Raw genomic sequence first — 18,902 nt, 5'->3', positions numbered from 1 at the left:
CACATGGAAGCTCAATAGCATGATATTAAACAATGAATGGGTCACTGAGGAGATCAAAGAAGAAATCAAAAACTCTCTGGACCAATGAAAATGAAGACACAACAACACAAAATCTATGGGATGCAGCAAAAGCAGTTCTGAGAGGGAAGTTAATAGCAATACAGACCTACCTCAAAAAAGAAGAAAAATTTCTAACAGCCTATCTAACCTCACAACTTAAAGAACTAGAGAGCAAACAAACAAACAAAAAAAAAACCCCAGAGCAAGTAGAAGGAAGGAATTAGTAAAGATCACAGCAGAAATAAAAGACATAGAGAACAAAAAAAACAATTCAAAGGATCAATAAAACAAAGAGCTGGTTTTTCGAAAAGATAAACAAGATTGATGGACACTTAGCTAGACTCACCAAGAAACAAAGACAAAGAACCCAAATTCACAAAATCAGAAATGAAAGAGGAGAGGTAACAACTGACACCACAGAAATACAAAAGATCGTTAACAACTACTATGAACAATATATGGCAACAAATCCAAAAATCTAAGCGAAATGGACAAATTTCTAGAAATACATAGTCTCCCAAAACTGGACTGGGAAGAGATAGAAAACTTGAACAGACCAATAACAACAGAAGAAATTGAAGATGTAATCAAGACTCTCCCAGTAAACAAAAGCCTAGGCCCAGATGGCTTCACTGGGGAGTTTTACCGAACATTCAAAGAAGAACTAATACCCATTCTCCTCAAACTATTTCAAAAAATTCAAGAAGAAGGAAGACTTCCAAACTCGTTTTATGAAGCCAGCATAATTCTAATTGCAAAACCAGAAAAAGACACTACATAGAAATAAAAATACAGGACAATATCCCTGATAAACATAGATGCCAAAATCCTGAAAAAAATACTAGCAAATTGGATCCAGCAATACACCAAAAAAATTATCCACCATGACCAAGTGGGATTCATCCCAGGGATGCAAGCCTTGTACAATATTGGCAAATCAATAAACGTGATACACCACATAAATAAAATGAAGAATAAAACCACATGATCATCTCAATAGATGCCGAAAAACACTTCAACAAAATCCAGCATCCATTTCTGATAAAAACGCTCAACAATGTGGGAATAGAGAGATCATATCTAGAGATAATAAAGGCCATATATGAAAGACCTACAGCCAACATTACACTCAATGGGCAGAAACTAAAAGCATTTCCCTTAAGAACAGAAACAAGGCAAGGATGCCCACTTTCACCATTCTTATTTAACATAGTACTGGAAGTCTTAGCCACAGCAATCAGACAGGAAAAAAAAAAAAAGGAATCCAAATTGGAAAGGAGGAAGTGAAACTGTCATTATTCGCAGATGACATGATACTATACATAGAAAACCCCAAAGACTCCATCAAAAGTTTACTAGACTTAATAAATGAATTTGGCAAAGTAGCAGGATACAAAATTAACGTCAAGAAATCGATGGCATTCCTATACACTAATGATGAACTCACAGAAAGAGAAACTAAGAAAACAATCCCATTTAGCATTGCAGCAAAAAAATTAAGATACCTAGGAATAAATTTAACCAAAGAAATAAAGGACCTATTTGCAGAAAACTACAGGTCATTGAAAAAAGAAACAGAGAAAGATATAAAAAGTGGAAGCACATACCCTGTTTATGGATTAGGAGAATTAACATCACTAAAATGTAATATTACCCAAAGCAATCTATAGATTCAACGCAATCCCCATCAAAATACCAACGGCATACTTCACAGAATTAGAACAAGTACTTCAAAAGTTCATATGGAACCAAAAAAGGCCTCGAATAGCCACAGCAATCTTGGAAAGGAAGAACAAAGTTGGAGGGATCACAATACCAGATTTCAGGTTATATTACAAAGCCACTGTAATCAAAACAGCCTGGTACTGGCACAAGAACAGGCATATAGACCAGTGGAACAGAACAGAGAACCCAGAAATGGACCCAAGGCAATATGCTCAATTAATATTTGACAAAGGTGGCAAGAGCATACAGTGGAGTAAAGACAGCCTCTTTAATAAATGGTGTTGGGAAAATTGGACAGCTACATGCAGAAAAATGAAACTACGCCATCAACTTACACCCTACACAAGAATAAACTCAAAATGGATAAAAGACTTAAATGTGACTCATGAATCCATAAAAATGCTAGAAGAAACTGTAGGGAACAAAATTTCAGACATCATACACAGCAGAATTTTCACTGACACATCACCTAAGGCAAAAGAAACAAAGGAGAAAATGAGCACATGGGACTACATCAAATTCAAGAGCTTCTGCACAGCGAAAGATACAATCATCAAAACAGAAAGGCTACCCACTGTATGGTTGAGCATAATTGCCAATGATATATCAGATAAGGGGTTAATTTCCAATATATAGAGAGTGCTCATACAACTCCACAAAAGGAAGACAAAGAACCCAATTAAAAAATGGGCAGAGGAACTAAATAGACACCTCTCCAAACAGGACATACAAATGGCTAAGAGGCATAGGAAGAAATGCTCAAAATCACTAATTATCAGAGAGATGCAAATTAAAACAACAATGAGGTATCACCTCACACCTGTCAGAATGGCCGCCATTAACAAATAATCAAACAACAAGTGTTGGCGAGGGTGTGGAGAAAAGGGGATTCTAGTTCACTGCTGGTGGGAATGCAGACTGGTGCAGCCACTATGGAAAACATTATGGTGTTACCTCAAAAAATTTAAAATTGAACTTCCATTTTACCCAGTGATCCCACTTCTAGGAATATACCCTAAGAAGCCTGAAACACCAATCAGAAAGAATATATGTACCCCCATGTTCATAGCAGCACTATTTACAATAGCTAAGATCGGGAAACAGCCCAAGTGTCCATCAGTAGACGAACGGATAAAAAAGCTGTGGTACAAAAACTCAATGGAGTATTATGCAGCTGTAAGAAAGAAAGATCTCTTATCCTTTGAGACTACATGGAGGGACCTGGAAAGTATCATCCTAAGTGAAACAAGCCAAACAGAGAAAGACAAGTTTCATATGATCTCACTTATTTGTGGAATATAATGAACATAACAGTCTGAGGAATGGGGCAGTCCCAGAGACGTGGAAGTGGAGTACAGACTGACAATCCCCAGAAGAGGGGGTAGTGGGGGAGAGATAAACCACAGAACTTATATACATCTATGCATGAACAGTGGACATGGACAACAAACTGGGGACAGGGCAGGGAGGGAGAGGGAGGGGGGAATCAGTGGGGGAAAATGGAGAATCATCTGTAACAAAAATTAATTAATAAAAAAAATGTTAGAGATCTTCTTTAAGAGAAAAAAAAGATTAAAAATATGAATAATAAAATGACAATAAATGCACATCTATTCATAATTACTTTAAAAGTAAATGTGTTAAATGCTCCAATCAAAAGACACAGGGTGGCCCTAGCCAATTTGGCTCAGAGGTTAGAGCATCAGCCCGTGGACTGAAGGGTCATGGGTTCAATTCCCAGTCAAGGAATGTACCTGGGTTGCAGATTCAATCTCCGGCCCCAGTTGGGATCATGCAGAAGTCAACCAATTGATGTATCGCTCTCACGTCAATGTTTCTCTCCCTCCTCCCCTTCTACTCTATCTAAAAATCAATGGAAAAATATCCTTGGATGATGATTAACAACAACAACAACAAAGACATAGGGTGGCTGGATGGATAACAAAACAAGGCCATTAAATATACTGTCTACAAGAGACTCAGTTCAGATTGAAAGACATACACAGACTGAAAGTAAATGGATAGAAAATTATATTTCAAGAAAATAGAAAAAAATCTGTGGTAGTAATACTTATATCAGAAAAAATACAGACTAAAACATAGGCTACAATAAGAGACAAAGAAGGGCCCAGCAATTCTACTTCTGGGTATTTATTCAAATAAAAAAAACACCAAATTAAAAAGATAAATGCACCCATGCATATGTTGATTGCAGCACTATTTACAGTAGCCAAGATATGGGAGCAACCCAAGTGCCCATCCACAGACAAGTGGATAAAAAAGCTGCAGTACATAAATACAATGGAATATTACTCAGGCGTAAAAAAGAATGAAATTTTACCATTTGCAATATCATGAATGAACAGAGAGCGTATTATGCTCAGTAAAATAAGTCAAACAGAGAAAGGCAAATACCATATGATTTCACTTGCATGTGGAATTTAAAGAACAATATGAAGGAACGAACAAAATACAAATAGACTCATAGATACAGAGAACAGACTTATGGTTGCCAGAGTGATTGGGAGTTGGGGGGCTGGGTTAAAAGGTGAATGGATTAAGTACAAATTGGTAGTTACAAAATAGCCACGGGATGTCAAGTACAGCATAGGGAATAGAGTCCATAATATTGTAATAATAATAACGTGTGATGCCTGGTGGGTACATGAAATACCAGGAAGATCCCAATTATTGTCTAACCACTGTGTTGCACACCTGAAACTAATACAAAATAATATTGAATGTAAATTGCAATAAAAAAAAATAAGATTTTTGAATATTCAAAAAGGGGAAAAAATAATCTTCAATGTCCTTTTTTGTTTGTTTTGTTTATCCAACACACACAATTTTGAAATCTAGGAATAAAAAGACATGCAGCCCAGCCAGCGTGGCTGAGTAGATTGAGCATCATCCCATGGACTGAGAGGTCCCAGTTCAATTCTCTGTCAGGACACATGCCCAGGTTGTAGGCTTGATCCCCAGTAGGGGATGTGCAGGAGGCAGATGATCAATGTTTCTCTCTCACGTCAATGTTTCTGTCTCTCTCTTCCTTCCGCTCTAGGGAAATCAATAAAAACATATTTTTTAAAAAGACCTGGAAAGGTACCATGAGGGTTATAGTATGATGATGGGGGTACAATCAAAAAGAACATTTAATCCTCACTATGGCCCAAATAACATTGTAAGCCAGAACATAAAATAACTTCTATAAAAACTGTAAGGACAAAAGAGAATAAACCAGTGTCCTGGAAGGTTTTAACATATTTATTTTGATATAAATTTTTAACATATCAAATATGTAAAAATATGAAGATAATAAAGAATTTAAATAACATACAATCAGTCCTTGGTTCAGGAGCATTCTCATCACCTTTGGGTATTTCAGACTAGTGCTTTAGGGGGAATTATAGCAATTATTAATCATGTTTTCCAATACAAAGAGAAAGTAAACATTAATTTCAAATCTTTATCATAAAACTCACCTCTCTGTCAACCTGCCTGTGACATCTCCTGGGGAATACACAGCCAGAACCCAGTGTGTCCTGTGAAGTCTACACAGGGAGGCAGTGAATTGATGACTGCCTGTAATCAAACTGATTACACTTGGGTCCAGGCCTGTCACTCACCGTGTCGTTATCGGGGAAAGTCGGGTATCCCTTTCCCCACTGAGTACTGGGGGTGGAGTCCTTAAGATACTTCGAGAAAAAAATTTCTGAGACTCGCGTAAGAATTACGTGGAGTTACATCTCTGTTTCTGTTTTTTTTTTTTTTTTTATCCTCACCCGAGGACATTTTTCCATTTTTTTGTTCAGACAGAGTGGGAGGGAGAGAGAGGAAGAGAGAGAGAGAGAGAGAAACATCGACGTGAAAGGGACACATCGAGTGGCTGCCACCCGCACGACCAACCAGGGCCGGGGACAAACTGCAACCGAGGTACATGCCCTTAGCGGGAACCGAACCCGGGTCTCTCAGGACCGCAGGCCGGCGCTCTAACCACTGAGCCAAACCGGCCAGGGCACATCTCTGTTTCTGAAGTCCCGTTCCTGTCCCGAAGAACTGCAGTTAGGGCTTTGAGGGCGCTGGGAGCAAAGCCAGTGTCCAGAGTTGCATTCCTTGTTGCAGCCAGGTCCGGTTCAGCATCAGGCTAGCTGCCGTCCATCAGTCCCTTGTATGTGTGGTCCACAGGCCATGGGCCATGGGAGCAAATGCAGGGGAGCCTCTGAGAGAGTGCGCCCCCTCCAACAAGACTCCCAAGAGAGCCAAGACCAACAAGAGAGACCAAAAGAGTGAACTCTTTTGTTTAGGGGATTCAATATCCCAAATTTTGCACCCTTGCAGTGACCACGTCCATTCTGGCCAATGACCTGTTCCCAGCATGACTGACAGGCACGCCCCTTTGCTAGTCCGCCAACTTTATCGGGCATGCATCTATCTTCCCTTTGCTCCTCCCCTGTTATTATTTTTATTTTTTTATCCTCACCTGAGGACATTTTTGCATTTGTCTTCAGATAGAGCGGGAGGGAGAGGGGGTGGAAGAGAGAGAGAGAAACATCAATGTGAGAGAGACACATCGAGTGGTTGCCACCCACAGGACCCCAATCAGGGCTGAGGACAAACTGCAATTGAGGTGCGTGCCCTCAGCGAGAACCGAACCCGGGACTCTCTGGTCCACCAGCTGACCACTGAGCCAAACCAGCAAGGGTGCTCCCCTCTTATTAATAAGTTAATTACAACAGTATTAGTGTGATCTTAGGCATCTCTTTCTACCGTGGTCTTCTTGTAGAGATTACAAGATATACACGTAAAATGCTAATGGAGGGAGTGCTAACAAATAGTATATGCACAGTAAATATTATTATTATGACTACATAATGTGGGGCTTAGAAGCACTATTAAAAAGAAGTAATTCAAAAGAATAAATGGTGCCCTGGCCGGTTTGGCTCAGCGGTTAGAGCGTTGGCCTGCGGTCCAGAGAGACCCGGGTTCGGTTCCCGCTAAGGGCATGTACCTCGGTTGCAGTTTGTCCCCGGCCCTGGTTGGTCGTGCGGGTGGCAGCCACTCGATGTGTCCCTTTCACATCGATGTTTCTCTCTCTCTCTCCCTCCTGCTCTATCTGAACAAAGAATGAAAAAGTGTCCTCGGGTGGGGATAAAAAAAAAAGAATAAATGGTGCCAAGCTGGTGTGGCTCAGTAGTTGAGCGTCGACCCCTGCACCAAGAGGTTGCTGGTTGGATTCCCGGTCAGGGCTCATGCCCAGGTTGTGGGCCAGATCCCCAGTGGGAGGCATGCAGGAGGCAGCCAATTGATGTTCTCTCATTGATGTTTCTATCTCTCTCTCCCTCTCCCTTCTTCTCTCCTTAAAATCAATAAAGAAAAAATATTTTATAAAAAAAGAAGAAGAAATAGTTTGAGAGATTTATAACTGTAAAGCCAAAGTGAGGGGGCCCCACAGAAAGGGAAGTAGAAGTCTTACACTCAGAAAATTACAGAGCCTGATTCTCACACTGTATTGTTCAAGAGCTTTAAAAGTGCACAGAAGAGAAAGCCCAACATCAGCCTGGCTTAAAAACAATAAAAACATGTACTTGGAGATCTAAGATTTAAGACAGCTCCAGGCATGGTTGACCCAGTGGCTCTCTGATGTGGCTTCTGCCTTTCTGCTGCAATGTGAGCTCCATCTCCTCCTCGGGACTGCAATTTAGTTGCCTGTGAAAATCGAACTACCTTATTCTTCATTGTAACCTGAAGGAGATCCCACTATTTCCACATACACTCTGCATCCCTGCTGCAGAGAGTGCGGCCAGGACGAGAGCCAGTGCTGACCCACGGCAAGTTCTGGGGTGCACGCTCAGCTTCATCTCAAACAACAGAACACAAAAGGGGGGGTTAAGGAGATCATGTGGGCAACAACAGATGCTGAATAGCTAGCCGCCAGGTCTGCTGCCTCCCTGAGTAGGTTTTTCAGGACACAAACACTGCACACATCCTCGGAGACGAATCCATCACATGCAAATAGACTAATTCTGCCTGAAGGGTGGTCAGTAAACTATCTCATCAGAAATCATTTTCTAATCTAATAAATATCCAGAGAGAGAACTCACTTCTCATGTGGTTCCTTCAGCCAGTGTGTGCTGAGTGCCATGAAAATCCAGGTGGATCTTTTCGCTGGGCTCACAGTGGAGAGGTGGCCTAGAAGGCCGTGAGCCCCAGCACCTGGGGCTGAGACCAGGCGGCCTAGTGCTGACCCAGGCCAGCAGCACTCCATCCATCGTACTTCCTCAAATTAGCAGTCCTGGTTTCATAAATTATGCAACTCCAACTTCATCCAAAATTCTGACAAAACATTTTTTTCCAAGCCTGGTTTATTCCCAAAGGTGAAAAAGTCTAATTTATAAAATATGGCAATATCTCAACAAAATAAACAAAGGAGAATTGGGTGAAAAATCATGGAAATTTATAAAAACCCCTACACTGAATGAAGACTCTTCCAAGGCATTTTGTCTGGTTTAAATTAATAACTTATGCAATGATTAAAATACCATTTGTATGAATCCTTCAGTTACTTCACCTAATGAGAAAGGTCAGAGCAAGACCCTGTGTCCATAAGGTTTGGGGTCCTGTTCCCATTCTTCCCCTTGGAATGAGAGCTCCCCTGACTTTACCTGGAGGCTTCGTGCTATCAGCACAAAAGCATGTACCTCCTGGAATCTGAGGGACCTTTAACTCTTCTAGCCTGGAGTGATAATAGCTATGGACCCGCACCTTTCTGTTTAAAATTCACAAATGCAACATAAATATCCCCAAGATATAAATAAACAAAGAGCTAAAGATAGAGTGAGATATTTCTTAACTGATTTAGGCAGAATTACTCAGAGAATCCAGGCTTAGAGAAAATTCTAATTTACCCTACAAGCATTGCTTTCTTGGGAACAATAAAGGGCCAGTGTCACATCTGTTTACCTTTCCAAGTACTGCACTCAGTGGGGGCCCCCGGGAAAGACTTTTACAACTTCTCAAATATGTTTTGTGGCATCCATTCAAGAGATCACAAGGTTACTTTGTTTCCTTCCACCTTAGTAACAAGCAGAAGAATGTAAAAAGATTTCCTTTGGTTGAACTATACTTGCGTAGTTTAGCCAAACCATTCTTGGTGAGGACGCACTCACTACTCTAAGTTTGTTTGATTCGCTAACATTTTAACTGAAATTTTGCATCTCTATTTATGAGTAATATTGTCTTACACATTTTCCTTTTCATACTGTTCTTTATTTCAAAGTGGGATCAGGGTTATGTTCACCATTTAGAAAATGATCAAGACTATTTCATCTATTGCTGTGTTCTGGAACAATTTAAATAACAGAAATTATCATTTCCTTACAAGATAGTGATTATTTTAGTAGTACATCTTGGGCCATCTTTTCAAATTCTTCATAGTTACTGGGACTTTTTGGACCCTTCTTAGATCAAATTTAGAAATCTATAGTTTCCCAACGTATGTTCTTCCCATCTAGACTGTTTAAACACACTTAGAAGGGATTTCTTCTTTTTCAAATGTCTTACCCTTTATGAACCACATTGAGTTTCTAATTCTTCAGTCCTAATATTGTCTTCTCTTTTCCTCTTGAGTACTATCAACAGCTTGATTTAGTTTGATATTTTCAAAGAATCATCTTTTTTCTTTCACTTGTCAATCTTCAATGATTTGTCCATTTTTGTTGTTGTTTAACAAGTACTTCCTAAAATACACTTAAAAGTAGGAACAGTCTTCCGAGTTGCATTTAGACACACTGCGCCATGCTGTTGGTAGCATTCATTTGTAAATAGTCTGTACTTGTTAGTTGATATGCTCTATCAAGACTTGTTTAGAATGGTGACTTAGTTTTGTTGGTTTTGTTTGTATTTTCAAAGTGGATCAGTTTGGATGGACTCTTTTTGTAGTTATTGCCTTCAGAAGGTATAACATGTATGTTTTCTTATTTTTGTAACAATGGTCATAAAATTTCCATGAGTGTTGAAATAGAACATGAATCATCTAAATTCTAACACATTTGTTGTCACTATTCTGGCAATTTTCTGAAAGACACTCAAAAACAGGCATGATTAATGTATCTTAATGGGTGTTTTAACTTTTGCAATATGAACATTGGCCCCAATAATTATCAAAATAAATAAATAAGTAAATAAGACTATGGATGGGTGGATAAAAGGATAAAAGATGAGTAGGCATTTAATAGAGCAAGTAGAGTGAATTATTCACTGTAGGCTCTAGCTGGTGTGTATGCAGGTGCGCACTATAATTCCTTCAAATTTTCTGTTTGAATATTTTCATAATAAAATGTTTAAAAGAAACAAAATTTTTAAACCAGCATCATGGATGTGTGTTCTTAAAACACACATCCAACTGAAGTCCTCAAAGCAAGTTACCTTGTCTTCATCACCCACAGATATTTATGGAATGAAGTTGATGCAAGAAAATATAACATTGCTGGTCTTGCACATAAATGCTCAAATTTAAAATCTAGCTAGAATGATAACAGCAATTAACACTTATTAAATGTTTACACTGTGTCAGAACACATATTTTATCATTTTATCTTCACAACAGCTAAAAACTGAGGTTTGTGAAAGTGAAGGGATTTTCCCCAGGCCAGACATTCTATCCATGGCAGTAGATTCAAACTGTAGCGCTGACCCCCTTCAGTCTGCTCTGCAGACCTACTGTGTCAATACAGTGGCCACTAACTACAAATGTCGGCTGAACACCTGGACTGGAGATAAGCCTGAACTGAGATATGTGCTCTGAGTATAAAAGATACACCAGATTTCTAAGACTTGGGAAAGGAAAAAGAAAGCAAAATATCTCTGATTATTTTTAATACCATGTTTAAATATTTGGAACATATTGGGTTAAGTAAAATATATTTTTTAAATTAATTTTACCTGCTACTGAAAATTTTGGAATTATATAGGAGCACATTCTGCCAGCCTGAACTTCGAGGAAGCTAGAAGGTGTTATATGAGGGACAGTGCAGACAGCCATGCTTAGCCAGGTGGGCAGGTGACATGGGAAGACTTGTGAGCTGTGTTTTAGCTACAGGAAGGGCTCTGGTGTGAAGATCAAATAAACCAGCACACTCAATGTGCCTCCCTCACTGCAAAGAATTGTTCAAGATTGGGACGTGCTGGTTACTAAGTGCCTGCTACACACAAACTGTTCTAATCTGGCTGCATTCACAGAGGCTTGGGGTTGTTCTGTAACATTGACTTCCTCTCCCTGCTCATCACAACCTCCACCGCACTGTGAAAAGTGGTCAGAGCAGAATCCTAGAGCCTGGAAGATAAGGCAACTGATGCTCCTGGCCCGGGGCTCCAGCCCCAGGGCACTGCGGACCCTGGGTCAGCACTCTGTGCTCACACTGAGGCCAACACTGGAAGGAAGGACAAGTGAAGGGAAGTCACAGTCATGGATATGCCGGTGCCAGATTATGAATTTCTCTGGAGTCTGTCTTAAAGGGAACGGGAAACCACCGAAGGTGCAACAATAGGAGGCAAATTAACATCAGGCTGGCAAGAGGGACTCGTTACAGAATTTAACTGAAAAAGGCTGAAAGTTTGTTAGATTTCCAGGAGTGCGTGCCAAATGTGACACTTTAGCAAGAGGGGAGACTGCTGCAGACTGCCAGAAGGGGGTCCGGTGAGACTTCCAAATCCTTCCTCGGATTTCACTCTATACCCATTTCTAATGTCCTGTCCATTTCCGAAATTCCCTGACTCTGTCATGCTACAATGTTGTGACTGATTTTTGTTCATCTTTCCATGTTTCTGAAGAGGGATAAGTCATAGAATATTTACTGATTATATGTAAGCCATTGAACATACACACAGTGTGAGGGTGCACAAGGAATATTTCAGTTCCAGTTATCCTAACTACATCCTGTCTTATATAAAATAATATTACCAACATTCTACTGGCCCAAGTAAATGAAAGTGTCCAAAATATTGCAGTTTTCATGGCTGTCGTGCTAAACTAGATTGCTGTTAATGAAATAAAACAGCTACAGGTTGACTGATGACACATCTCTAACTCAGTCTGAACCATCCTCATCAAGTTACCAAAGAACTCTTCTCATCTTGTAGACTGTTGTCTTTGTCACGATGTACTCACAACCACATTCGTGTTGGGGGCCCTTAGGGGTGTGAAGAGCTCTGCTGGTGTCTTTCCAGCATAACCACAAAGTGAGTCCTAAAGGGCCTTTGTTGCCTGGACAGAAAAACTCAAGTTCAGGGATATTTGTCCCCCACCCTCTAATGGCATCTCTCCAGATCCCATGCTCTCTCTAGGACCCCCATGACACCTTTCACACCTCTACACAGACAAATATTAGAAGAGAATTTTCAAGGCTAAAAACACTCCACCCCTCCATTGTTCCCCATGATTCTGAATACTTTATCCCAGTGACCTGCCAGTGAGCTTTCCTCGCCCACCTCCCACCTAATTTCCACTGTTGCTGATCTAACTGGCATTCACTCCATGTCTTCATTCAATGTATTGAAAAGAATGAGGAGCAGAATAGAAGGCAGCACAGAATGTGTATTCAGCTCTGAGGTCTGGAGTCTAGGTTCCAGGACCTGCTCTGCTACCTACTAATGCAGTGATTAGGGTCAAGTTACTAAAAATGGCTGGGCCTCAGTTTTCTCACATATAAAGTGAAAAAGTATCTGTGCACCCTCCCAAAAAAGTGGGGATACAGAGACGGTGCCACTAAGAAAAAATCCAAATTGAGGTGGGGACAGGACATGACCTTGTCTGGAGAGAAGACAAAGTTCTGGTGCACTGCAGGAAAGGTGGGGCTATGGAGCCAGCAACCCCAGGGTCAAGTCCTAGGGCCTACGTGTTCTCTTGTTGCACAGGATAGTAAGAGTATCTACCTCACTTAAAGAAGCTGCCTCAGGATCCTGACCAGGAGCCCGGTTTAAACAATACCAAACATTTTTTAAGTAATTTGTTAGCGGAGAGGGTACCTACAATTCCAACAAAGTCTTAGGTACTTAGGAAGGCTTACTTCTCAAAGATGTGTTTATTTATTCATTCAAAAAATGTGTTGAGTATGGTATCAGGTGGGTACTAGACATATTGAGGGGATCACATTGTTAGTCATATAAATATCTAACCATAATGTTATACACCTGCAACTAATAAAATATTGAATGCCAACTGTAACTGAAAAATTAAAAATAACAATTACATATGAAAAAATATGTATTGAGCACCTGTTATGTGCCAGATATTATTCTAAGCACTTAGTGTACATCATAAATAAAATATGCCTGACCTGATGGAGTTTACATCCTACTCAGATTAAGTAGTAGATAATAAATAAGCAAATCATACAGAAAGCAGTTAGTATCCAAAATTTTTAAAGAACTTATACAATTCAACGCCAAAAAACAATCTAATTAAAAAATTGGCAGAGAACCTGAATGCTCACTTCTCCAAAGAGGACATACAAATGGTCAATAGACATATGAAAAGATGCTCAATTGCACCATCATCAGAGCAATACAAATTAAAACCACAGTGAGATATCACCTCACACCTGTCAGAATGTCTATTATTAATAAATCAACAAACAACAAGTGTTGGCGAGGTCTGGAGAAAAGGGAATACTTGTGCAGGGCTGGTAGGAATGCACACTGGTGCAGCCACTATGAAAAACAGTATAGGGTTACTCAAAAAATTAAAAATGGAACTGCCTAATGATCCACTGATTTTACTTCTTGGGATATATCTAAAGAAACCGAAAACACTGGATTCCAAAATGGTGGCGGAGTGAACAGAAGCTACACAGACCGTCTCCCAGAACCAAACTGGAATTACAACTATAACACAGACAAATTGATGGGAAAAAGCAACAAAAAAGCAGCTTGTGAGGACCATACAACGAGGGACACTGACTCCATCCCTGTAGGCTTGTCAAGGCGCGAGACGGGGGCTGGGAGCCCACGGTCGGCAGCTCGGCAGCGGCCTTAGCTGGGAGCAGCGCCCTCGGGTCACACTCCCAGGCGGCTCCACAGCGCAGCCGGGACAGAGGCTGAAACAGCCACAGCCACTCACCTTGGGCTCCGGCAGAGGGAGGGCGGACTGGACTGGAACTGTGTGGGACACTCGGGATTTGGAGGGCGCTCAGAGCTTTGACTGAGTGCAGCCACTCAGGACGGTGGCCATATTGCTCCTTCCCAGGGCCCTGGGGAGAGGCAGCAGCCCCTCCCTCGGAAATCCAACGCCACCCTGTGGGCCATTGAAGTGCTAATTGAGGCTCACAAACAACCAGAATCTGCCCCACCCTCCTGAAATCCCATTGTGCTGAGCACCTGAGGGAGTTTTTCAATCAACTGACAACCCAAAACTCATCAAGTAACCTCGACTGCTAGCCTCCAGGCAAAAAGTTAGAGGATAACAGTACCTTTCCTGGGCTAGCAACTTTAACCAGGAAAGTAAGACATGACAGTGGTGTTTAACGTGGGTCCTCCCTCGATCATCTAAACACAGGAGAGGGAGCCACAAACAGCAGAACACCAACACCCACAGGGAAAACTTGACAGGCTCCAAAGCCCACTGTGATAGCCAAAATGGTGAAACACAGAAACAGAAGCCAAATGAAAGAGCAAGAGACCTCCACCGAAGATGAGATCAATGTGGAGCAATTAGGCATGTTAACAAGATAGAATTCAGAGCCATGATCTTGAGGAAGCTGAACAGCATGAGTAAGGACATAGAGACACTGAAAATAAGCCAATTGAAATTAAAAACCATCAAGAAGAGATAAAAAATGACATATCAGAAATGAAAAACACATTGGAAGGTTTAAAAAGCAGAGTAGAGGAAGCTGAGGACCGGATCAGTGAATTAGAAGACAGGGTACAAAAAATCAACCAATCAGAAAACCAAAAGGAAAAAACTATTAAAAAACAGAAAGACAGCTTAAGAGAACTGTGGGACAACTGGAAATGTAATAATATATGCATCGTAGGAGTCCCTGAAGAAGAAGAAAATGAACAAGGGATAGAGAATATATTCAAAAAAATAGTGACAGAAAACTTCCCTAATTTGGTGAAGGAAGAAGGCATTCAAGTTCAAGAAGCACAGAGAGTCCCAAGTAAGAAGAACCCAAACAGGCCCACACCAAGACACATAGTAATTAAAATGCCACAAATTAAAGACAAAGAGAGAATCCTAAAAGCAGCAAGAGATAAGCAACAGGTAACCTAAAAAGGAAACCCCCATAAGGCTCTCAGCTGACTTCTCACAAGAAACACTACAGGCAAGAAGAGAATGGCATGATGTAATCAAAGTCATGAAAAACAAGAATCTGAATCCAAGACTACTCTACCCAGCAAGGCTATCATTCAAAATAGAAGGTCAAATAAAGAGCTTCCCAGACCAAAAAAGGCTAAGGGAATACATTAGCACCAAACCAGCACTGCAAGAAATGTTAAAAGGACTGCTGTAATTAGCAGTAGAAATGGGAAGAAAAATAGAAGCACACTAAACAAAAATGGCAATAAATAAGTACATATCAATAATCACCTTAAATGTAAATGGATTTAATGCTCCCATAAAAAGACACACAGTAGCTGATTGAATAAGAAAGCATGACTCATCTATGTGTTGTTTACAAGAGACCCACCTCACAACAAAAGACTCACATAGGTTGAAAGTGAAGGGATGGAAAAAAATTTTCCAAGCAAATGGAAAGCAAAAAAAAAGCTGGGGTAGCAATACTCATATCTGATAAAATAGATTTCAAAATGAAGACCATAACTAGAAACAAAGCAGGCCACTACATAATATTGAAAGGATCTATCCAACAGGAAAATATAACCTTAATAAACATATATGCACCCAATATAGGAGCACCAAAATATATTAAAAATCTTCTGGAGGACTTCCAAGGAGAAATCGACAACAATACAATAATAACAGGGGACTTCAACACCCCGTTGACAGCACTGGATAGATCTTCTAGGCAAAAAATTAGCAAGGAAACAAACACTCTAAATGAAGCACTAGACCAAATGGATTTAATAGATATCTTCAGAAAATTACACGCCAAAAGTACAGAATACACATTCTTCTCAAGTGCACATGGGACATTGTCAAAGACAGACCACACGACAGGACACAAACTAAATCTCTACAAGTTCAAGAAGATGGAAATCATATCAAGCATCTTCTCAGATCACAATGGCATGAAACTAGAAATCAGTTGCAACAAGAACATGCAAAGACATTTCAACACATGGAGGCTAAATAGCATGTTATTAAACAATGAATGGGTCACCGAGGAGATCAAGGAAGAAATTAAAAACATCCTGGAAACCAATGAAAATGAACACACAACAACACTAAATCTATGGGATGCAGCGAAAGCAGTTCTGAGAGGGAAGTTCATAGCATTACAGGCCTATCTCAAAAAACAAGAAAAATTATTAATTCACTGTCTAACCTCACCACTTAAAGAATTAGAAAGCAAACAAAAAGAAAACCCCAGAGCAAGTAGAAGGAAGGAAATAGTAAAGATCAGAGCAGAAATAAATGACATAGAGACCAAAAATCAATTCAAAAGATCAATGAAACAAAGAGCTGGTTTTTCGAAAAGATAAACAACATTGATGAACCCTTAGCTAGACTCACTAAGAAACAAAGAGAGAGAACCCAAATACACAAAATCAGAAATGAAAGAGGAGAAGTGACAACCAACACAACAGAAATACAAAAGATCATTAAAAACTACTATGAACAATTATATGGCAACAAATTCGACAATCTAAGCGAAATGGACAAATTTCTAGAAACACACAGTCTCCCAAAACTGGACCCAGAAGAGATAGAAAACTTGAACAGACCAATAACAACTAAAGAAATTGAAGAGGTAATGAAAACTCTCCCAGCAAACAAAAGCCCAGGCCCAGATGGCTTCATGGGGGAGTTTTACCAAACATTCAAAAAAGAACTAACACCCATTCTCCTCAAACTATTTCAAGAAATTCAAGAAGAAGGAAGACTTCCAAACACGTTTTATGAGGTCAGCATAATTCTAATAGCAAAACCAGAAAAAGACACTACGTAGAAAGAAAACTACAGGCCAATATCCCTGATGAACACAGACGCCAAAATACTGAAAAAAATATTAGCAAATCGGATCCAGCAATACATCAAAAAAATTATTCACCATGACCAAGTGGGATTCATTCCAGGGATGCAAGGCTGGTGCAATATTCGCAAATCAATAAAGATGATACACCACATAAACAAAATGAAGAATAAAAACCACATCATCATATCAATAGATGCTCAAAAAGCATTCGACAAAATCCAGCATCCATTTCTGATAAAAACGCTCAGCAATGTGGGAATAGAGGGATCATATCTCCACATAGTAAAGGCCATATATGAAAGACCTACAGCCAACATCACACTCAATGGACAGAAACTAAAAACATTTCCATTAAGAACAGGAACAAGACAGGGATGTCCACTTTCACCACTCTTATTTAACATTGTACTAGAAGTCTTAGCCACAGCAACCAGACATGAAGAAAAAATAAAAGGGATCCAAATTGGAAAGGAGGAAGTGAAACTGTCATTATTTGCAGATGACATGATACTATGTGTAGAAAACCCCAAAGACTCCTTCAATAGTTTACTAGACTTAATAAATGAATTTGGCAAAGTAGCAGGATACAAAATTAACATCAAGAAATCGACAGCATTCTTGTACACCAATGATGAACTCACAGAAAGAGAAGCTAAAAAAACAATCCCATTTACCATCACGCCAAAAAAATTAAGATACCTAGGAATAAACTTAACCAAAGAAGTAAAGGACGTATTTGCAGAAAACTACAGGTCATTGAAAAAAGAAATAGAGGAAGATATAAAAAAGTGGAAGCACATACACTGTTCATGGATTGGAAGAATTAACATCATTAAAATGTCCATACTACCCAAAGCAATCTATAGATTCAATGCAATCCCCATCAAAATACCAATGACATATTTCACAGAACTAGAACAAATACTTCAAAAGTTCATATGGAACCAAAAAAGACCCCAAATAGCCACAGCAATCTTGAAAAGGAAGGACAAAGTAGGTGGGATCACAATACCAGATATCAGGTTATACTACAAAGCGACTGTAACCAAAACAGCCTGGTACTGGCACAAGAACAGGCATATAGACCAGTGGAACAGAACTGAAAACCCAGAAATGGACCCAAGGCAATACGCTCAATTACTATTTGACAAAGGTGGCAAGAGCATACAGTGGAGTAAACACAGCCTCCTTAATAAATGGTGTTGGGGAAATTGGACAGCTACATCCAAAAAAAAAAAAATGAAACTAGACCATCAACTTACACCATACACAAAAATAAACTCAAAATGGATAAAAGACTTAAATGTGACCCATGAATCTATAAAAATTCTAGAAGAAAATGTAGGCAACAAAATTTCAGGCATCTCACTCAGCAGAATTTTCACTGATACATCACCTAAGGCAACAGAAACAAAGGAAAAAATGAACACATGGGACTACATCAAACTCAAAAGCTTCTGCACAGCAAAAGAAACAATCATCAAAATGGAAAGGCAACCCACTGTATGGGAGAACATCATTGCCAATGATGTATTAGATAAGGGGTTAATTTCCAATATATATAGAGTGCTCATACAACTCAACAAAAGGAAGACACAGAACCCAATTAAAAAATGGGCAGAGGAGCTGAATAGACACCTCTCCAAACAGGACATACAAATGGCCAAGAGACATATGAAGAAATGCTCAACATCACTAATCATGAGAGAGATGCAAATTAAAACAACAATGAGGTATCACCTCACACCTGTCAGAATGGCTGCCATCAACAAATAATCAAACAACAAGTGTTGGCGAGGGTGTGGAGAGAAGGGGACTCAAATACACTGCTGGTGGGAATGCAGACTGGTGCAGCCACTATGGAAAACAATATGGTGTTACCTCAAAAAATTAAAAATTGAACTTCCATTTGACCCAGTGATCCCACTTCTAGGAATATACCCTAAGAAGCCTGAAACA

The sequence above is a fragment of the Molossus molossus genome, unplaced genomic scaffold (assembly GCF_014108415.1).
Source record: "Molossus molossus isolate mMolMol1 unplaced genomic scaffold, mMolMol1.p scaffold_m16_p_17, whole genome shotgun sequence".
NCBI classification, from domain to species: domain Eukaryota; kingdom Metazoa; phylum Chordata; class Mammalia; order Chiroptera; family Molossidae; genus Molossus; species Molossus molossus.
The sequence above is the reverse complement of the archived record's forward strand: the minus strand, read 5'-3'. Positions refer to the sequence as shown.